Source organism: Phaenicophaeus curvirostris, chromosome 5 (assembly GCF_032191515.1).
Source record: "Phaenicophaeus curvirostris isolate KB17595 chromosome 5, BPBGC_Pcur_1.0, whole genome shotgun sequence".
Taxonomy (NCBI): Eukaryota; Metazoa; Chordata; class Aves; order Cuculiformes; family Cuculidae; genus Phaenicophaeus; species Phaenicophaeus curvirostris.
In genome coordinates, this window is record NC_091396.1 from 22,577,850 (window position 1) to 22,597,458 (window position 19,609).

Below are 19,609 nucleotides of genomic sequence, written 5' to 3' on the forward strand. Positions count from 1 at the left end.
GTAGACTGGGTATCGCTTTAGGGTCGTTTGTCCCGCGTTTGCTGTGTCACCCGCCTCATGTAAGACCCCCTTTCTGACGTATCGAGTAGGTACGTGCCCACCTTAACGTTTCAAGCTGTGTACGGTTTCTGTGTTCTCACAGGGTGCTCGCTGGAACTGTTTCAAGTGGAAACCAGCCTGATGACCCGCTCGGAGATTTTTCCACGGGCGATTTTGCTGCCCCAGCGAACGAGCCCTGTAAACATCAGCAGGGCTGCTGCATTGTCCCTCTTTCAAACCTCGTTAAGCTCTTGTTTACCCCGGTGTGAGGTGCTGGGCTGCTGTTGCTGCGTTGTTTCCCCGGGCTCCCCCGTTTGGTGCAGCCAATTCCCTTGGCGCAGTGGGCAGCAAGCTCGCAGCGCCAGGATTTTTGTTCATGGTGTGTGTGTGACATAACTAGCCCAATGGGATCCTGCCTCTTCTTTCCCCGAAGAGCAGAAATAAAAAATAATAGCAATAAGGCAACCTAATAGTAGCAATAATGTGATCCTCTTTAAGTCCCCAAATATGCTAAAACTAAACTAGCCAATCCTAAAGTGAGCGAAGGTCAGGAGGTCCCTCACCTTTCTGAGGAGCAACACTCCTCACTTTTATGGGTTCTGCTGTCCCGGCACGAGGAAGAACAGCAAGTCCTTATTCCTGGGGGCAGGAAAAAACAGATTGTCCTTTGCAGTGAGACTGGTGTCGGATGGCCACCTTACCCTGTCCTTTGTAAGAACAAGATGCCTCTCAATCGTTTTTCTCTGCCTGCAGGGCGATTCCTCACCGTGCCCCCAGACTTTCAAGAAAAGCTTTCAAGAGGTCCTTTTCTGCTGTGCTGTATTTGTTGCTTGCAGTTCTTGTGTTCAGGGGCCCATAGAGTCCAAATCTTTCCTTGGTACCTGGGTTAGACACATCCCTCTCCCCTTTTGCAGCAGCGATGCTCAGCAGCTTTCCGATTAGCCTGCATGTTATCCTGCAGGCATTGTTGGCAGGATGAGTATGCGGTCATGTACTGGGAGAACACAGGCCACATCGCAAGTCCTCCTTCATGCATCTTGGATAACATGAGAGCAGAGGGGCTGTGGGAGGGGGCTGCACCTGGACAGCGTGTGCCACTTGCTGAGTGTCACGCACATTGCATACAGCACGCTGGGCTGCTTGCCTTTCTCCACACCACTGGCAGGTAACTGCAGGCTTATCAGCTGCAGCTGGCATGCGGGTTCATCTAGCGAGAGATGGTTGAAATGCAGGTGCCGAAGCAGAACAGGAAGGGTAAGATGGAAGTGAAATGAATCCCTCTGCTTAGGAGTTTTTGTAGGTGTGGTGTGTCACCCCTGTTTCTGCAGCTGCCCACAGCAATACCATGCTATCTGTGGCATGCAAACTGTCTAATAAACCTAACTTTTCTTAGGCTCATCTCTCATTCCAGAAGAGTTGTAAGGTCAGTGGTTAGCATATAAGATAAGAACAAATTTTGCATCACTATTATTTGGGGTAGTGTCTGAAAACTCATTTACAACCAGTCTTGGGCGCCATGTGTCCCTGGAAACCGGCAGCACTCCAGCATCTCTTTTCAAGCAGAGTTAGTCTTCAGTACAAACATCCCTATCCTCTCTCTGTAATAGGCTTTGTCTTTAAAATCAACATCTGGTCAGGCTTATGCCTATACTCTGTAAACCAGAAGGCTTACCTGTAAAGACACAAGGCTCTGTGGTGTAAGTGCCTGTTCTTTTATTCAGTCTTCCTCATCTGTGCACTGATGGAGCATACAAACCTACAAGTACTGAGCATGTAGCTTGTTTCTGATTCTTACAAAAAGTGTCCTGCTTTGAGGAAGGAAGTCTCAACTCTAAATATTCCCCCTGAGGATTAGTGCAAAGGCTGTTTCTTAAAGAAAATGGGTTGAAAATAAAAAGTGATTGCAAGGTGGAGTGCAAATGGATTGTGTATGTGCCAGCAGCTCTGGTGTCTGAATCAATTTGTGTCAATGGCTTTGAGAATGATATACGTGTTAGCAAGGGCAATGTGGAGGTACATATGCATCAGTGATTGCATGTATAACTGGTTATGCTTCAGTGCCACTTGAATATGAATCAGTGAGTCTGTAGAAAAGCATTAAGTCTATACCACTGCATTTGCTGAGAACAGGATATAGGCTTTAAAAGGGAGCTTGTGAAGAGCCTGACTTTTATTAGAAAGTCTGAAATGAATCATGCTTTTCTGAGGGCTTGCAACAGGGACTTGGCAACTGAGGAGAAAACAGATCTGCAGAGATGTTGCAGCTGAGCTGTGCACAGATGGTAAACTAAAAGCCCAAGTGTAAACAGCATCTTTTACAATGTATACAGTATGCTGGATTCTCAGCTAGTGATTAGACAGAAGTGCTTGTAAGAAAACATGTAGGCTGGAGAAATCCACCATTATGTGGCTGTAAGGCCGAAGACCAAATACCATTTCAAACACAGCCAGAGACCAGTCAATAGGTCATTCAACCAAGCAATCTGCTTTTGCCTTGACTCATCTTCATTTCAAACACAACAACCATTCCTGTCAAATGAATGCTTTCTTTTTATAAGGAATCTTTACCCAATCAAGTTGTGGGTAAACGTGAGAAATCTGCACACAAGTCTGAGTCCTTGGGATGTAGCCTCATACAGCTCCTGGTTAATTTGCACAGGAAGCCTGTCTCATTCAGGCACAGAGGAACACTAATGCCCTGCACAAACCTGGCTGTGCTGCACCATTAAGACCATTCACAGCCTTGCTCTGGGTTGTGAGAAGCTGCACAGTCCTCAGAGCCCTTCTGCTCTGCAATGAAAAACACTGATACTGCACGGTTGGCTACTAATTATGAGTGGCTGCTAATGGAACAGCCCCCTCACTCTCTGTTGGTAAAACCATGCCTATCTGGCTAGGAGATATCCTGGAACAGTGGGAACGGTTGGACTCGATGATCCGGTGGGTCTCTTCCAACCTGGTTATTCTGTGATTCTGTGATTCTGTGAAGTTCCCACCATTTTATGTACAGGTATTGCTTCACCTCTGTCTGTGAAGCAGGGATGGAAGGTCTCAAGGGTTGCTCTGCAGCAAGCTGCCAAGATGCAGAGTGGAAGGGACTAAACTGTTTTTTCTGCAGTCTCGGAGGATCTCTAAGAAGAAGGGGTCTGAGGTTCAGCTGACACATGTTGCTGTCCGGTGCTACATGTATCAGAAGCAGGAAATTAGTCCTTGGCATTAGGGAGAGCACAGAAAGAGGAAGGCACATGCATTTTTAATATTTGCATATTTCTTTGCCTTAAAAAGTCTTTGAATTGACTAACAGGGGAAGGATTTCTGTGCTAAAAGGGCCAAAACACTGAGAAATTCAAGTGATACAGTGATGAGTGCTCTAATTATAAATACAAGCTGCCTAATTTTGAAAAAATGTTCTTTCAAAATTGCTTTTATAAGGGGGAAAGACTTCAAAAATAGAGTGAGGAATTGTTTAAATTCCAAATTTTCTTTAAAAAGACAATACATTATCAAACAACTTAGATTTCACTGTTAGTGTCTGTTTAATAACAGAGTATAAAATAGATTGAAAGCAAAGCATGATTTGAAGTTACAGATTTTGTAAAGTCTAATTTGACAAAAATGCTTTCACGGTATCGTAAGTGGAATCCTCTTTTACTTGCCAAAAGCTGTGATTTACTGGCAGATTAATCATATACAAAGAACAATAGTTAGAGTGAGCAGCAATGGAAGTGCAGTAGTTACTGGGGCCTGTGGGTCAAGGGGAGGCTATTTTAAATTATATAAGAGAGAAAATTTGTTTATCAAAGTATGTGTTTTTAAAGTTGTCTGGGTTTTTTTTTTAATGACTAATTATTTTGGCTTATTCTGAGTTTTATGACTTCGAAGTGAACAATCAGGTTCAGTAAATTGATATAATTTTCCTGATCACCAGTTGCCCTCCTCTGGTTGAAGTGAGAAATGCAGGCAACTGAGATGTTTCAGCAGATGTTAGACTTGGACAGGCCAACGGAAAACAGTTCTGCCAGAGGCACCAAGTAACTGGGAAGCAGATTCCTCTGTACCTTGGTTATTTCAGATCCTGGTAGGAATCTCTCACAGCTGACTATTACAGAGGTGACTGCACTTCCACATTCAGTATTTTGCAAGAAATGATTGCTTGCCCTTCAATGGACAGCAGAAAATGTAGCACACAAGTATGTGTCTTCCTCCTGGGCATTAACTTTGTGATCCATTGACCATCAGCAAATACAGGAGCATGTGCCCCCATGAGCTGGGTATCTGACTTCTGGGTGGGAAATTTGGTGGAACATATCATCAAAGTTTACCATCCTGTGCTTTCCAGAGTGTCCCTCTGTTTTAAATCCTCAGAGAAACAAATCTCAAGAAGTCTTCCACAGACTGTGAGAAGGTCACAGACATCCCTGACTTGAGAAGAAACCATGGCTGTTGCTGTGGATTTGCTCATTTGAGGCAGATAAGATAGAAAATGCCAGATGAATTTCAAAAAAGCATCTCAGTCACTAAGGAGCTCTTGCTTGTGCTGCTGAGCTCTGTTCAGTACCTTGGCATGCCTAGGCTAACAACATCCATAGTGTAACTTCATGGAACTCGGTGAAACTCAGACTTTAAACAATTTTATTTTTGTGCCTTTTGCAGTCATCTTTGACAACAAGAAACTAATTCCAAAGAGGTAACATCCAATCTCAGTCCTTTTAAATATGTGTAGATATGGATCAACACCTGAAGAACTTTTGACGTTACTTATGAGACTTCCACACTAGATTCCAAAATCTTCTTCCTTTTGCACAGAATTCTGCTTCTTCCAGTGTGTTCTCTCACCTTGGAGGTAATTCAATGCACCTTGTTTGTGCCTTTTGCAGGAGAGAACTGACTTTCAATCACAACCTCCTGTTCAGAGGGCAAGAAGAATATCCACCATTCCTTCAGGAACCAAGCAGGGTCTTGTTTCTAAAGGCAGCCTGCTGGAGCACAATAGGTTCCACTTACAACCCTATTTTGATCTAGTACTTGCATATTGAAATGATATTCTAGGTTTTATGTCCAGCTTTGCACTGAGAGATTATGAAATGCCAAAATACCATAAGATCACTCCCCTTCCACAAAATTTGAGCTATTTTGCATAGTATCATTCCATAACAGTGTTTCTGAGATTAGGCTGCCTAGATGAGTGTATGCATTTTTCTGTGTAGTAGCAAGAAGGAGCCAGAGCACTGATAATAAGACTACTTTCCTCCTAAGATCATAATTTAAATGCAAAGGTTCATGGATCTGCCCTCATCTTTCAAAAAGGAAGAACAGAATTAGCACCAGAGGAAGATGGGCACATCTGCGCAGATCTCATATGATTTGCTGCTGCCACACATGTTGGCCTGGGCCAGCTGTCTGATACAAGGCTGAATAAATGTGTTTAAACACTCATCTGTGTATTGACAGTTCTTTTAACTGTCTATTACCTTTGATTGAGAAGAATGAACATTACACAGCAATGGGGAAACATCCCCCTTGATCTGCATTGAGGGTGTGCTGAGACAGGTGCTGTTGGTCAGGCAGTATTGATTCCCCACCCCACAGCCCCAGAAACGGGTAAGAAGTCATCCCTTTCAGTCCAGTTGACATAAACACTTTAGAAAACCCAAAGATGAAGAACCCAGTACAAGGTCTGTCAAAGTAAATGAAAGCACTCAGGAGCTGGGACTCGAAAGCTGGAGGTTTTCTCAGGGAAATGTGTGCAATACTGGCATGATTTACCTGAAAGAGCAAGGTGAGTAGAACAAATAATCCTATGACACTAATAGTTCTTACATAAGCTCAGATCCACAAAAGTATTTAGAGACTTAAGTCCCTTTAATTTTATTTATGAAGGCATCCAGTTTTGAATCTAGCATTGAAAGAAGTCTCTTTTCCACCTTTGCCTCCCTGCTTTTTCTCACCCACATGGGCGATGAGTTTCTCAAATGCACCACTACATTACCTGTTTTTGCATGTGAAGCTGCAATGAACCGCACGTAGGAATTAAATCCTTGAGGTCTGTTGACTTGCAACTGGTCATGTGCCTTTCTTCCACTTGGTGTCTCTCTTTAGTCTCAAATCTGAGGCTGGATCTCCAGTAGCGTACTCTTGGGGACAGTTATTTGTTGCTTGCATCACATAAGTACCCCAAAGTTTCAGTGGGGCACTATAACTCCATAGTGATTAGCAATGTTAGAGAACTAACAAAATGTGAGACTCCCTTTTCCTCCCCTCCCAAGTGTGTAGCTTTTCTGTATGATCCCCATCTGTTTTAAATGTGTTTAGGAAATTCAAATATTTATTTTTGATTGCTGTTTGTTGGTTGGTTTTGTTTTCTTGTTTGTTTGTTTTTCACAAAAATAACATATTTTTTGTCCAGTGATCCAGTTTGTGTTACAGAGAACTAGGACTGGTTTGATTCACCCTTTGTGACAAGTGTTTACAAGCATGCAAGTAAAACACAAAGTGTTACTTTACTGAATTCACAAAATAGAATTTTTTAAAGTGATAATTTCCAAATAACATCAAATAAAAGCACAATCTTTGCTCAAGCAGGGAAGATGATAGAAAATTTTAAAAACGCTGTACGTTAATTCTAATCCTTTATGTTGTCGTGGAAAAACATCACTGGACAGGGGAGGGGTAAGGTGGTATAAGCCTTTTTGCACCAGAACACAACTTCTTTATGGTACATAAGACTGACTTGATAGGGACATCCATATGCTTGGCTTCCTTTTTGCTTTCTGTATAGTTCAAGCCAGCTTTTAAATGACAAAAACTACACTGGAACTCTGCTTTAGAATACTTCAGAAATTTGTTGCTACACATGGAAAACAGTGCGGCACACAGCATAAATGCCTGAATGTGTTTGATTCACTCCTGTTTCTGGGCCTTTTCCATTTTGCCGGTTCCTCTGAGATTAAATCTCTGAGAAAGTGGTCCGAATCTAATGTGTGTGGCAGTCCCCTCAAATAAAAGCTCCTTTCTCCAAAGACCTCTTGATGTCTTGCTTAATTCTGATGTGGAGACCTCGAGACTAGACTCTCAGCTAGTATAAATGAGGGAAGTATACCACATAACAGCAGCTGAGGATCTGGAAAATAATATCTACCAATAACTTCTTACTTCATGTGGGTTCTACCCAAAAAATTCACTAGCCCTCCTGTGGGAGAACAAAGCACTGTATATTTCCTTTTATGAGCTGTTTTGTGCATAAATGCTTTCTGCAGTCCTAATACATCTCCACTGAAACCGGTGTGAGCAAGTTTGCAAAATCAGTGTGCAGCTTATTTTTAAATCCTTTCAAAATCACAGAGGAATGTTCATCAGATTGCAGATCCCCAATGCAAAATGACTGCAAAGTGTGCCAGCATTTTCTCAGAGCAGATACTGCAATAACATTTCATCCTTTTGCTGCTCCAGCATGAGACAACCAGGACATCCTGGACTTTCTTGGCTGTGGAATATAGTTTGGACAAGAACGGACGTGCCATCTAGTGGCCACTCGTCCTGATTGCTTAGACAATCTAATCCCAGATTCTTAACAGGATACTCATTTCTCTCTGTAAAGTGGAAAACTAAGCATTGTAGAGGCTTATCTGAAAATCTTAACTTGTCCATCTTTTCTATACAGCACCAAGCTGGAAGGTTTCTAATCAGGCTCCGTCTGGTTAGCAGGGTTTGCCATAACCAGTGTTTCTAATAAGCAATCAATTGAGAGTTTGTCAAGTGTCACTTGCACTGACCCAAGAAAACGGGCTTCTGCTACTTGCTGTGCATTACCATTTTCTTCTCCAGAAGCTTTTTTTCCCTCTTCCACTTGCAAGACTTCACCCTCTATGTCCCATTCCTACGCTTTTGGGCTGCCCTCAGCAGCTCCTTTCAGTCCCTGGTGAAAGGGTGCTGCAGGGATGGCAGCACTGCAAAGGAGTCTCTGGAGCAGCCATAAACAACTCTTTGACTCTCCTCCTCATGCCAAAAACTGACTAAGGCTGCTATGAAAGGGATGTTAGATGTGGGAAAGTAATTTGCAACCCTCAGGATGCTGCTTGCCACCAGCAGAGGTTCCCCAGTGGGAAGAAGGCAGAGAAGCATATTCCACGCTGTCTCTAGACACCCTCCACTGAGCCAGCACTGAGCAATCCCATACATCAGGCCAATATCAAATACAACCGTAGAGGAGGCTTTCCTTTATCTTTCAGGACAATTACAAAGCTATACATCACTTGAACAGTCTGGGAACCATGGGAGATTGTGGTTTCTGGTAAAATGGGAAAATCTTTTCATGATTAGCACTGGCAATGAAATTTGTATGCCACCTCCATCTGGGCTGAGCCATGGGTGATCATTCTCTGAGAGATGAGCTTCTCTTGATGTCAAAGGGCAAATAAATAAATAATTATGTGTGACTGTGCATTTCAAGGAAAAATCATGCTTTTTTCCCTTCTCCTCTCCTGCCCCTCATTTTGTCTTGGAGAAGTAACGGGTTTCCTCAGGTCCTCAGAGAGGCTGAAAACTGTCCAAAATCAGGAAAGCAATTGCTGGTAGTGAATCAGTTTCCAGGATCTGCTCACCATCTGTGTGCCTTTAGGAGATTGTCACATTTTTGGCTGGCTTCATCCATCTCTCTAATTCCTTGGTTACAGTCAAAACAATTTTAAAAGGGTTCAGTTCCCACAGAGAGAAAGTAACCAGGATGCTGTTTGCTAGCACCACTTCACCCAAGAGCAGCTGACGCCTCGTGGAAAACTTTGAAAAGCAAGTTTCTCTTCTGAGTCAGTTCTGCTGATGTAGCTTCCACTTGGACAATTTCTCTGCTACCCTCTGCTTCTGTACTTGTAATGCCACATGTTTGAGAAGGGAAGCCTGCTTTCCTGGAAGGATGAGCTGCTTCTAGTGAAGTCACAAGCATCTGTGGCATTGGTTCACCACGGTGAACAATCTGAACTGGTTGAATTTCAGGCAGAAGGATTCTGATACAATGAACTACGGCTTTCTGGTCTGGTGTGTTTTGAATTATTATTCTGCCTCCATTACATTTTTCACAGAAGTGCCTTAAGCGACTGACAGACTCTGTTTAGCAATAAAGAAATAATCGTCTCTGCAGCAGCTAATGGGATGCCAACAAGGATGCTATATGGCAAAGTCATATTTGTGTTGCAATATTGCTGCCCAGCTAGCCACCCTACAAGATTTAACAGGCCCAGACTTTTCAGCTGGGGTAATTCATCTCTTGCAGTCTCTCTCAATAAGCTTCAGTAAATAAAAGGGTGGGAAAAAAGAGCCACGTTCATTGCAGAAGACAACTGATGGTCTCACCACCTAAGGTGCTGACTGTCCTAATATGTATCTTCATTAAATGTGGCAGTCAGTGAGGAGGCTTGGGAAAAAACAGTCCCTTCATTGTCTGAGAGCTCAGAGAATGATCCCATAGCACCCAGTCATTTGTTGCAGACAGCTTGAACTATTGGACAATAGCTGGATTTCTAGTGCAGTTCATGGCAGCTGAAAGAGCCTTAGTAAGTCCAGCTCATCTGCCACTGTTCCACAAAGTCTCTCACATAGTTTGGACTGTGTTGGAGACTGGATGATGCTTGAGGCTTGATTTTGAACATTTGTATCACATAGCTGGAAATCCCTACATTTCTTTAGGGGTCAGCATGCTGGTCTTGGGCATCGAGAGGCACGGTTTTTTCTGTACTGCAGAGACCATAATGTATGGATTCACCTATCCCACATGGCAGCCAGTGGGTGGGATTAAAGATACAGAGAGAAAGTGGGAGCACTCTGTAGTGAGTCAAAATGTTTTGCTCTCTGAAATGCTCTAGAAAGCACAGGAGGACAAAGGCTGCTGGTTTCCCAGATCCTTCTTGGAGGAATAAAAATGAACGTTTCTCTGACGGCTTGTTTGTTTTCTTTCAGAGAGCTTACAGATCTGCTAGGAGAGAGAGGGACTTGGAAATTGATAACCTTTGTGGTTTTAGGTTTTTGTCAGTCAATGGAAAACTAGAGATAGGAAAACCCAAAAGAGACAGCAGAGATTTAGAAAATATCTGAAAGTAAAGTTCATTATTTTGGTCACTTGCAAGACTTCGACAAGGGAAGCGTGTAGGGGGATGCAGCAGCTGTTGGACTTTGGGAAGCAGCTTTCCTCTGAACATGAGGTGATTAAGAGCTGCTTTTGTTCAAGACTTTAGTCCTGGCTACTTTTTCACATTCAACTCAGTATGAAATGTCAAGACTACAGTTTTGAGTTCCCAGAGCTCAAGCGCTGGAACCTGGGCTTTGCTTTTTTACATGTTTCCACAAACCATACCAAGACACTTTGGTCATGCATCAAACATCCAGGTGCCACTGGACATACAGAGATGGCTTACATTGCTGTGTCCTGATTAGCGTAACACAGAAAACACTGGTCTACATGAAACCAAAGTTTGGCTATTACCTTCAGTAATGAGAAGTACAGTTAGCAGACCAAACAGATTTTCTGAAAGACCCAAGAAAGAGAATATACTGAAAAAGTTTCAAAGTCCTAAAATGCTCCAGAAATCAAGGAGCCCAGCATCATGAAGAGATGAGAAAAGGAAAATCCCAAAGATGTAATAGGAAATATAAAGCAAAGGGAAAATGATGCACAGCTGACCAGAGGAGCTGGTGGAGAAAGGAGAAATGGATCTACTGATAGCTGTATTTTTCCAACCTGCAATTTCAAAACAGAAACAATGAGGAAGAGTAAAAAGAATGAAGTAAAATAAAAGATGCCAAGTGGGTGTTCAAAAAGAGGTCACAAAATTATGTCATAGGTTTCTAAACAAATTCAGTCTGCAGAAAGCAATCAGTTTCATTGCTGCTGTTGAGGATAAAATTTACCCATCCTAGTATTTAGAGATGTCTATTCTTAGAGTGCACAGAGGCACATGTACACACTAAGTGCTCTGAGAGCAACTAGCATAAAAAACAAATTATAATTGACAGAAATCAGCATCTGCCAGGATTCCAGGTCTTCTAAAGGATCTACGCATCTGCCTCCTATTTAAAAACCTTTCATTAGCATTAATAGGAAGTATGTTTCTAGAGAGGAGTTAGATATCTGAATAATCCTGGGAGATCTGGGCCTGAATTAGAAAGAGAGAGGAGGCAAGGAGCCCAATGTTCAGTTTTTTTATGAATGAATGATTACATTGTATTACTTGCCTGTTCTCTAGAGAGATACATGCATCCACTCTAATGAAGAGCAGCACCAGCTCTCTGCTGCTTCTGTGTCCTGTGCAGGAATGAGTGTCTCCACAGTTTTTCTTGCCCCCTTTCACCTTTCCACCTCTCACTGCAGCATGAAAACTATTTGGTTTTGCCCAATTGGACCATCTATCTATGGCAGATCCATCCTAGTTCTGCAGGGTTGCTGTTATCTCACTTCAAGTCCACTGAGACTCTGCACCCTGCTTAGGAATGAATTGTCCAGGTTAACTGGGGCTCTCCTCACTCATGTCTTCTTTGGCATCATTTATAGACTGGGGTTTTAGATGTGAGAGCAAAAAGCAGCTACTAAGCTGTGTCCAGCTCTCAGACTCTTATGTCACTCATTAGTACTGAGGCCACTACCCAGAGTTTTGGACACAACTGAAAGGAGAGGCAGCATGTTGTGTCCTGTGGTCAAACTCAACACCACGCTCAAGACAGATAGGATCCTTGCTAAGCAGCAGCAGTAGACAACTGATCGTTTTTGCTCTGAGGGTGACTCTGTGACCAGAAGGGGAGGGCCCACTTCCTGGTGGCCTCAGGTTACAGCCTGCTTCATCCTGATGATGTAGACATCCAAGTGGACATTATAGCACAGGTCCCCACAATGGATTATGGCTTGGCTCTGCACTGTGGCAAACTGCTAGATATTCAGAGTACGGTACAAATTGGTTGGAGGAGAGGCACAAAGCCAGAGCTCCATGAGCAATACGCAGGAAGACTTGCTGACTTACGATTTGTACGGCAAAATGATGGCTGAGGATGCTGCTACCACAAATGTGGGCATCATACATATTGCTCTAGTAGGTGCAGCATCATGTAAACATTACTGCCAGGGCTCTTAAAATGGTGTTAATTACACACAGGATTGTTTCCTCTTCAAAAGAGGCCAATTCTCTTCTCCATTACCAGAAAAAATTAGTAGATCCCTCCATTTCTCTTTCACATGGTCCTGCAGTGCACTAAGACAAAATAAAAAGGGAGTGAAGAGGGAGGGAGTAAAGAAGAAAAATATGGATTTGCTCTTCCAGCATTCAAACAGTTTGCATGTTGCAGCCTCACTTGGACCTTGAAGTATACTCTTGACCTTAGCTGAAGGCAAGCCTCTTTTGGTATGTTTGCAAATGGCTACCAGTCCATTAGGCTGGGGAGGGACTGCCTGTGCATGGCATTAGCTACCTACATTGCTTCCCAAATTCCTTTTGCTTGGCCTCAGGTGTGCTGCAGCAACATGAACCTAAAGGGCTTGGGTGTGGTTCTAGGCCTTCCAGCACCTCATTTCAATGTGTGCTGAGGGGCTCTGGTGATGGAGGGGAAAGCTCTGGTTAAGATCCCACTGAAAGCTCAGTATTACTGGAGGTCATCACTACTGATGGCTCTTGCCTGTGTGAGAAGAGCAACTTGGTTTTCATGCTAGCCTTAGACTCCACAGCGCTGAATGCATCACCACATTTACTTGTACAGCCAAACAGCCCCTTGCTGGCAGGTTCAGTGGGGAAGACAGTGCTGAAATGTAGAATCATAGAATCATAGAATGGTTTGGGTTGGATGGGACATTAAGGATCATCCAGTTCCAAGACCCCTGCCATGGGCAGGGACACCTCCCACCAGACCAGACTGCTCAAGGCCCTACCCAACCTGGCTTTGAACACTTCTAGGGAGGGGGCCTCCACAATATCCCTGGGAAACTCGTGCTATTGTCTCACCATCTTCATCATGAAGAATTTCTTCCTAATGTCTAATCTAGATCTTCCCTCTTCCAATTTAAAGCCATTCCCCCTCATCCTATTACTACATGCGCTTGCAAAATGTTCCTCCCCAGCTTTCCTGTAGCCTGTTTCAGGTACTTGAAGGCCACAATAAATTCTACCTGGAGCCTTCTCTTCTCCAGGCTGAACAACCCCAACTCTTTCAGCCTGTCTTCATAGCAGAAGTCCACTGATCATCATCGTGGCCCTCCTCTGGACCCATTCCAACAGTTCCTTATCTTTCTTATGCTGCGCATTCCAGAACTGGGCATAGTACTCCAACTGGGGTCTCACGAAAGAGGAGTGGAGGGGCAGAGTCACTTCTCTTGACTTGCTGGTCATTTTTCTTTTGATGCAGCCCAGGATATGCTTGGCCTTCTGGGCTGCAAATGCACATTGCTGACTCATATTCAGCTTCTCATCACTTAGCACCCTCAAGTCCTTGTCCGCTGGGCTACTCTCAATCATGTTATCCCCCATCCTGCATTGAAACCACAGACTGCCCCGACCCAGGTAGTTTCAAAGACTGATGACACTTGCTTTTGTGGAGGTAAAGCAAGGCTGATCCCTTTCATCACTGCTTAAGCAATAGTTTCAGATTTTTTGCCTTGCTTTTGTTCTGGTTGGGGTGAAAGCCAGGGGTCTTGGTGGCTGCAAGACAACATTTGCCAGAAGGTATACCTCGCTATTGGGGTGTGGGCAGTTCACATTCCTGGTTTGTTGGAGGGCAGCCCCGCAACAGGGCGTCTCCATTTGCACTGGTCCTATTGGAAATTCCTGGTGCACAGGAATGTTTCTGCTCCTGTCCATTGGGGTGTCTTGTGAAAAGAAGGACTCCTCAGAAAGGTTTCTACTTTGGGTACAGGAGCAAAATGCAACACAAAACAGCAACACTCACTCCCACCTAACCCCTGCTGTGGTCTTTTTTGTAAGTGGAGGTCTGGCCCTGCTGTTCCTCAGCAGGCAGTATGGCAGCCAGGAGCGTGGCTGTAGAACATCAAAGTTAATTAGCATCCAAAAGCAAATAAATCAATCAATACATTCCCAGCCCCCTTAGAATATCTCATTATTGGGAAATGATCCAGGCAGGGACTCCCAGGAAGAACTACAGAGAAAGAGATTCTCCAAAGCTGTAATTTTTAAGGTTATACCACTTGGAGAATAATTATAACCAGCAAAACAATGTTCACATCTCACATTAATATAGAGTAATGACTGCATGCCTGTAGCCAGCTAACCACAGAACTGAGAAGAGACTGTCAACTCTTCTGTCCTGCCATAATGCAAAGCATCTTGGAAATGCTAACAGCCGCTGCATGCCAGCCTCTTGTCACCCCTCCTTCTTAAAGACACAGACCGAGGGCTGCTTCAGCCTCCGAATGACACTTGTACAGGACACGTCGTCATCAATGAGTTTCCTTTCTGTCCAAACTGAAAATGAAAACTAATATGTTTATAATTTACAGAGAAGCAGAATTTTAAGATCATTTCAGATGCTTAAAAATGTTTTTGTTTAGAAAACTACTGCTTCCAGTTTTGGAAATGTGTCAGATTTCAAACTACCATTTTGTCTTCCTTTCCTTTGACATTATATTTGCTATCCTTTTTATGCTAATTCCAAGTGTTTCTCTGGCGTGTACTTATGGTGATGTGCAATGAAATAGTGGAAACAAGAACATAAAAATAAATGAAATTAAATAAGATAAAACAGACTAAATCATACAGTGTTTTTAAAACTCCAGCGTGATTTCTATAACTGTAAAAAACTCTAATATGAAGTATTTTTCTGTGGAAATTTTCACCAAAATCAATGGAATTTCAGCACTTCCCTCCAAAATTATTGGAAAGTCTTTCAAACATCCAACAAAAATCTTCTGAGATCAGCCGCAACAGAAATTTAGATCAGGGTTGGACCTTAACTTGAAAGATACTTGGGACTACCAGAGCCAGATCATTAGATCCTCAAGATGGGAATGATGTTTCTAATTCTCTATCTGTGATTATCCATGAGCCATGTAAGAGACCTCAAGGCAAGCAACAAATGCTAGTATATTCATCATATATAATGAATATAGTGAAGTTTTCTACTGCAAATCCTTCGAGGGGAGGTCTATTGAAGCAGGTCAGCCCTGGGGAGGGTTGTGCTGCCCTGAACTCTGGCTCTGTTCTGACCCAGAACCAGCAGACCTTGATGCTGAGTTTAAAAAGGAATTTTAAAAGCACATTAAGTATTATGCTTTTTCCTTGGCAATTCTGATCTCTGTAAGAAGATGGGACACACATAGTTCCAAGCTGGTCCTCAACTTTGTATCAATATATATGTCTCTTTAGTCTGATACTTGGAAAAAAAAAAAACCAAAAAAACCCCCATCTTGCAGGGTTAAATAATTAAACAATGAGAGTGGAAATCAGAAAATCAGTGTCAAATCATCTCCCTTTAGACTGAAATAAAAAGTAAATAAAATATGTCAAGAGTGTTCTGGAGATCAGGATCTAGAAAGGACACCTTTATTGCTGGTAACATACATTGAAAGAGTTGTTAAAAGATCATCTGCCACCTGAAAGGAGACCTCTGCAAGTCAGTTTGAGCACTCACATGGGTATGGTTTAGAGGCAATTCTTGTTCTTGGTAGAAGAGGAGGTTCAGGTCACCATCTTTAACTGTCATTAATTAGCTGTCTTAACCAAAGTGTACAGGAGATCACATTATTTTGTCAGCAGAGTTTTCTGTTGTGGTTTGTTTTGACTCTCTCAGGGAGATGTTTTAGGGGTGGTGTGATCCACTTATGCTTCAGCACTTCTTGTGCAGGATTTTTGGAGGTTCCTGTTTGTTCTCTCTCGTCTGTTCTGCTTTTAAGGCTACCAGGATGATAAGATGGTTACTTAGTGGCTGTTCATGGCTGTTGATACTTAAACTCACTAAATAACAAAAGAAAGGAAAAGTCAAAGGGATTTTGAGGTCAGAGATTATGGCAAGATCCATGAAGGCAGCAGAGCCTGCAAGGATTCATGAAAAATCAGAACACCTTCACTGTGATTTTGTTGGACTGGAGGAAATCTAGTGGCCAAATTATATCAGCAGCATGGGTGCAGGATTTTGTAAATGATATTCTGAAAGCATCCAAATCAGCAATGGTGAGCACAGCAGAAAATTAATTAACCCCAGCAAAGAGGGTGGCATGGGAGCAAAATGAGGAGGAGGGAAGAAGAGCCCCTTCTAAGACTGCTTGGAAATCTGAAATTGTCCTTTCCTCCTCAGGAGATTAAACACTTACTGAATGGACACCTGCTTTACCTCCTGGTAAAGGGACCTCCTTGTGTGCCTCTTGGCACCTAGGGACACAAGCCCTGGCCTGAAGGGAGGTCAGCCAGCATCTTGAACTACATAGACAGAAATGTTCCACTTGGCAGCCACTGAGGACGTTCTTTGGCTTATCTGCTAAGCTTAACACCAGAGGCATTCATGGCTCCCGTGAGGAAAGACTGCAGAACAAGGCAACTTCCCCACCTCTTTCAGTTACTCTGCACCCTCCAAACAGCCCAAACTTGCCTCGTGTCCCAGTGCAAAGCTGTCACCACTAGGCACAAGGAGGGAACAGCTCACTCCTGAGCCATTCTGCTGGCACCCCCTGAGAGTCCAAGAGGAGGGACCTGAAGGGCAAAAAGTGGCCTGAGAAATTGTGCTCTCTCTCTGTGTCACAGGGAGGCCACCACTGGAGGTCTGTCAGCAGCTGACATATTTAGCGTAATCTTTATGCTTCTGCAATCCAGTCCAGGATTGAAAAGCAAAATACAGAAGGTGTCATCAGCTCTTGGCTGGAGCTTCACCTTCTTTGCTGTCGTCAGTCGCAGCTCTTGCCCTAATTATCAGGATGAAGCTGCCAGTTGCTTTGCAGAAAACAGCAGTTTCTGGGTGTCCTATGCCTTCACAGTGCTAGGCAATAGGCAGTGAATCTTATTTATCTTCCAAGAATCTCAGAAAGCCTGGCAACTGCCCCGACACCATCTCACTCCAACTGAGAACTAAGGAATTTTACTGCAAGACCCATCTGAAACCCGCTTGAGCTTTCCAAGCCTGCTGCTCCCTTGGGGCAGGGAAAGAAGGGAGAGAGGCTTGTGTTGATTAATATTAGAAGAAACTCCCTGAAAGAATGATAGATCATGGCTTGGTGACTCCAGAATCTTTTCTTGTTTCTTCCTTTGATGAGAGGAGGGGGAACTGGAAACAAAAGGCCTAGGAAGGGGGGAGAGGAGGGAGGGGTGTGTTTTGAAATCTGCTTCCTTTTCGCCACGCTTGAACTTCCAAGAGCCTGGCTTTGACTGACATCCCTAAGAAATGGGAGAGAAAACTCCATGCTGAGCCAGCTCTCTGCCCAGTGCAGGAAGGAGGAGGCATCTGGCTCTAAGAAGGTGAAATAGATGCCTTTAATGTGTCTGTCATCCAGCACCACAAAGGTGCATTTGGGTTTTTCAGCTGGAGAGCTCTGTTCCTGCAGGTTCCCAGGGCCTCTTCATCTTCCTCCAGGGTCCAGTTACCTGGGCATTGCATCTGCACTTGCCTGAATGCCTCCAGGTGGAGCAATGGGAAAAGCCTGGACACAAATCTGCCACATGTGGCTAGTGAGAAGAGAATGGGGTTGTCTTTGCAGTGGGGCTGGCTTTGCTTATTCCTGCATTCCTCTCTGCTCACGCAGGAGGGACTGCAGAGAACTGTGACTGTCACCAGAGCATTTCAGAGACATCCAGTTTCAGGACCAAAGGAGGAAGTGTGTTAGTAAGCATAGCACCCTTGCCATGCAACTGCCCCTGTGCCTACAGCCCCATGGAACCTAAATCTGACACATATGTGGGGCATATAACAGAACAGAGCATCACAGGAAAAGAGTGGGAAAACAGCCCTGAGAAAGCAGATCTGCTGCTTGCGTTGCATGGAGCTGGAATGGGAAGGTGGAAAAGGAGTTAGAGAAGTCAGGGGAAAACTAAGTGCCAGAATTATCTGTAGCTTGCAAACTGCTGGAAAGACTGCAGAGGTATTTGCAGGATGATTGTGCCAGTTTGGATGCAGAGAACATGATCTATGAGCATTGTCATTTTGGCTGTTTCTGGAGAGACTGGGATGATGCCTCCTAGGCACTCACAGAAAACCCACCTAGTATTTGTGAGTGGGTCCACAGCTTTGAAAGCACCGTTTTGCCTTCTAACATCCCTCAAATCCATCATTCTGGGCATATAATACATTATCTTTCCCTTTCTGGCCAAGCCAAGCGCTTATTGCTGTTAGTTATCTTGTGTTGGATACAAGCTAAGGACACAAGCTCTCTCTCAACACCTAGGAGCTTCAAAGAGGCTCCTAGTCCCCAGTCCCCAGTTTTCGATGTCCGAGTGCACAAATTTCTCAGCAGAGAACTTTTGAGGTTCCTCCCAACAGAACTCAAAGCCATCTGCCTTTCACTGTGTATTTAAATGCTTCATTTTTTGCTTTGTCTTTTGCTAACTAGCTGGCTTTTCTGAAAGGCAGAAGAGAGGAGATCCCATGTTTCTTTTACCATTGAGTTCTATTCCATTTTTTTTTTTACTTATCACTAGGATATACAAAGTCAGGCAATGGATCTGTCTATCAAGAAGTTTGATGATGTGCCCATTCCTGCTGGTAGGTATTTTCCCCAGGCTCACCCTAAGCAGTATGCTGTAGCAAGCCATTAACACAGAATATTGTCAAACTTCACTTAGTAAAAAGAGAGGAAAAGTCAAGCAGACTAGATCTGCTTACAGAAGAACAAGGACAATATAAATGCTACTGCAATGCTGTTTGAGATCTTATTCACCTTTCTCAAGTCACAGAGGTGATTTCTTGGCATCCTCCTGCCAATGTAGCTTTGTTAAAATGGTATTTTATCATGGCAATCACACGATGCATTGCCATGGTCATGAGTGACATCAAGAAGGCTTGAGGAAGACTGCGGTCTCTTATCTGCCACTTGCAATTCAGGCTTTCTTTAGGCTGGAGAACTATTGTTGCTAAATTAAAAGAATGAAAGTGGCTAATGGCCATGAAGTCTGTAACATGTTTAACCAAGTCTTCTGTTATAGGTTACATTTGCAAGCAGTGGACTGGCATTAGTCTAGCTCTTTTTGGCTGATGCTGGTATCCCTGAACTGATAATTCCTCTGTAAGTTCTTCTGTTCTCCTTGGGCTTGTCTTCCAACATCACATCTTTCCCAGTGCCACTAAGGCCAGGCGATGCCTGCATGGAATATGTCCTCTTCCAGGAGATAAAAGGAGTGCAAGTTCAGCCAGTCTCTGGCCAAGGGCTGCAGAGAGCAGGGCTGGCCCCACTGTGTTCCCTACTTTTGGCGAGCAATGTACAGGTTGGCTGCAGTGCTTGCCCCTCCGTAGGCAAGAGCCTTAAGCAAGAGCCGACTGTGCTGTCTCGCACAGCCTGTCTCCAGTTTCGCACACTGCCTGTGATGAATAGCAAGCCTAGGGAAACCCAAGAGGCTTTAGCTCCCTGTATTTTAGCTCTCCCAGCACACTGAAATCCTGCCCTCACTGTTGA

General features: G+C 43.8%; 1 protein-coding gene across 1 annotated transcript in view; it reads right to left on the minus strand.

Moving 5' to 3' along the window:
• Positions 1-19,609, minus strand: part of CD82 (CD82 molecule) — a 346,751-nt gene that overhangs the window by 42,116 nt on the left and 285,026 nt on the right. The gene's annotated exons all lie outside the window — the stretch shown is intronic.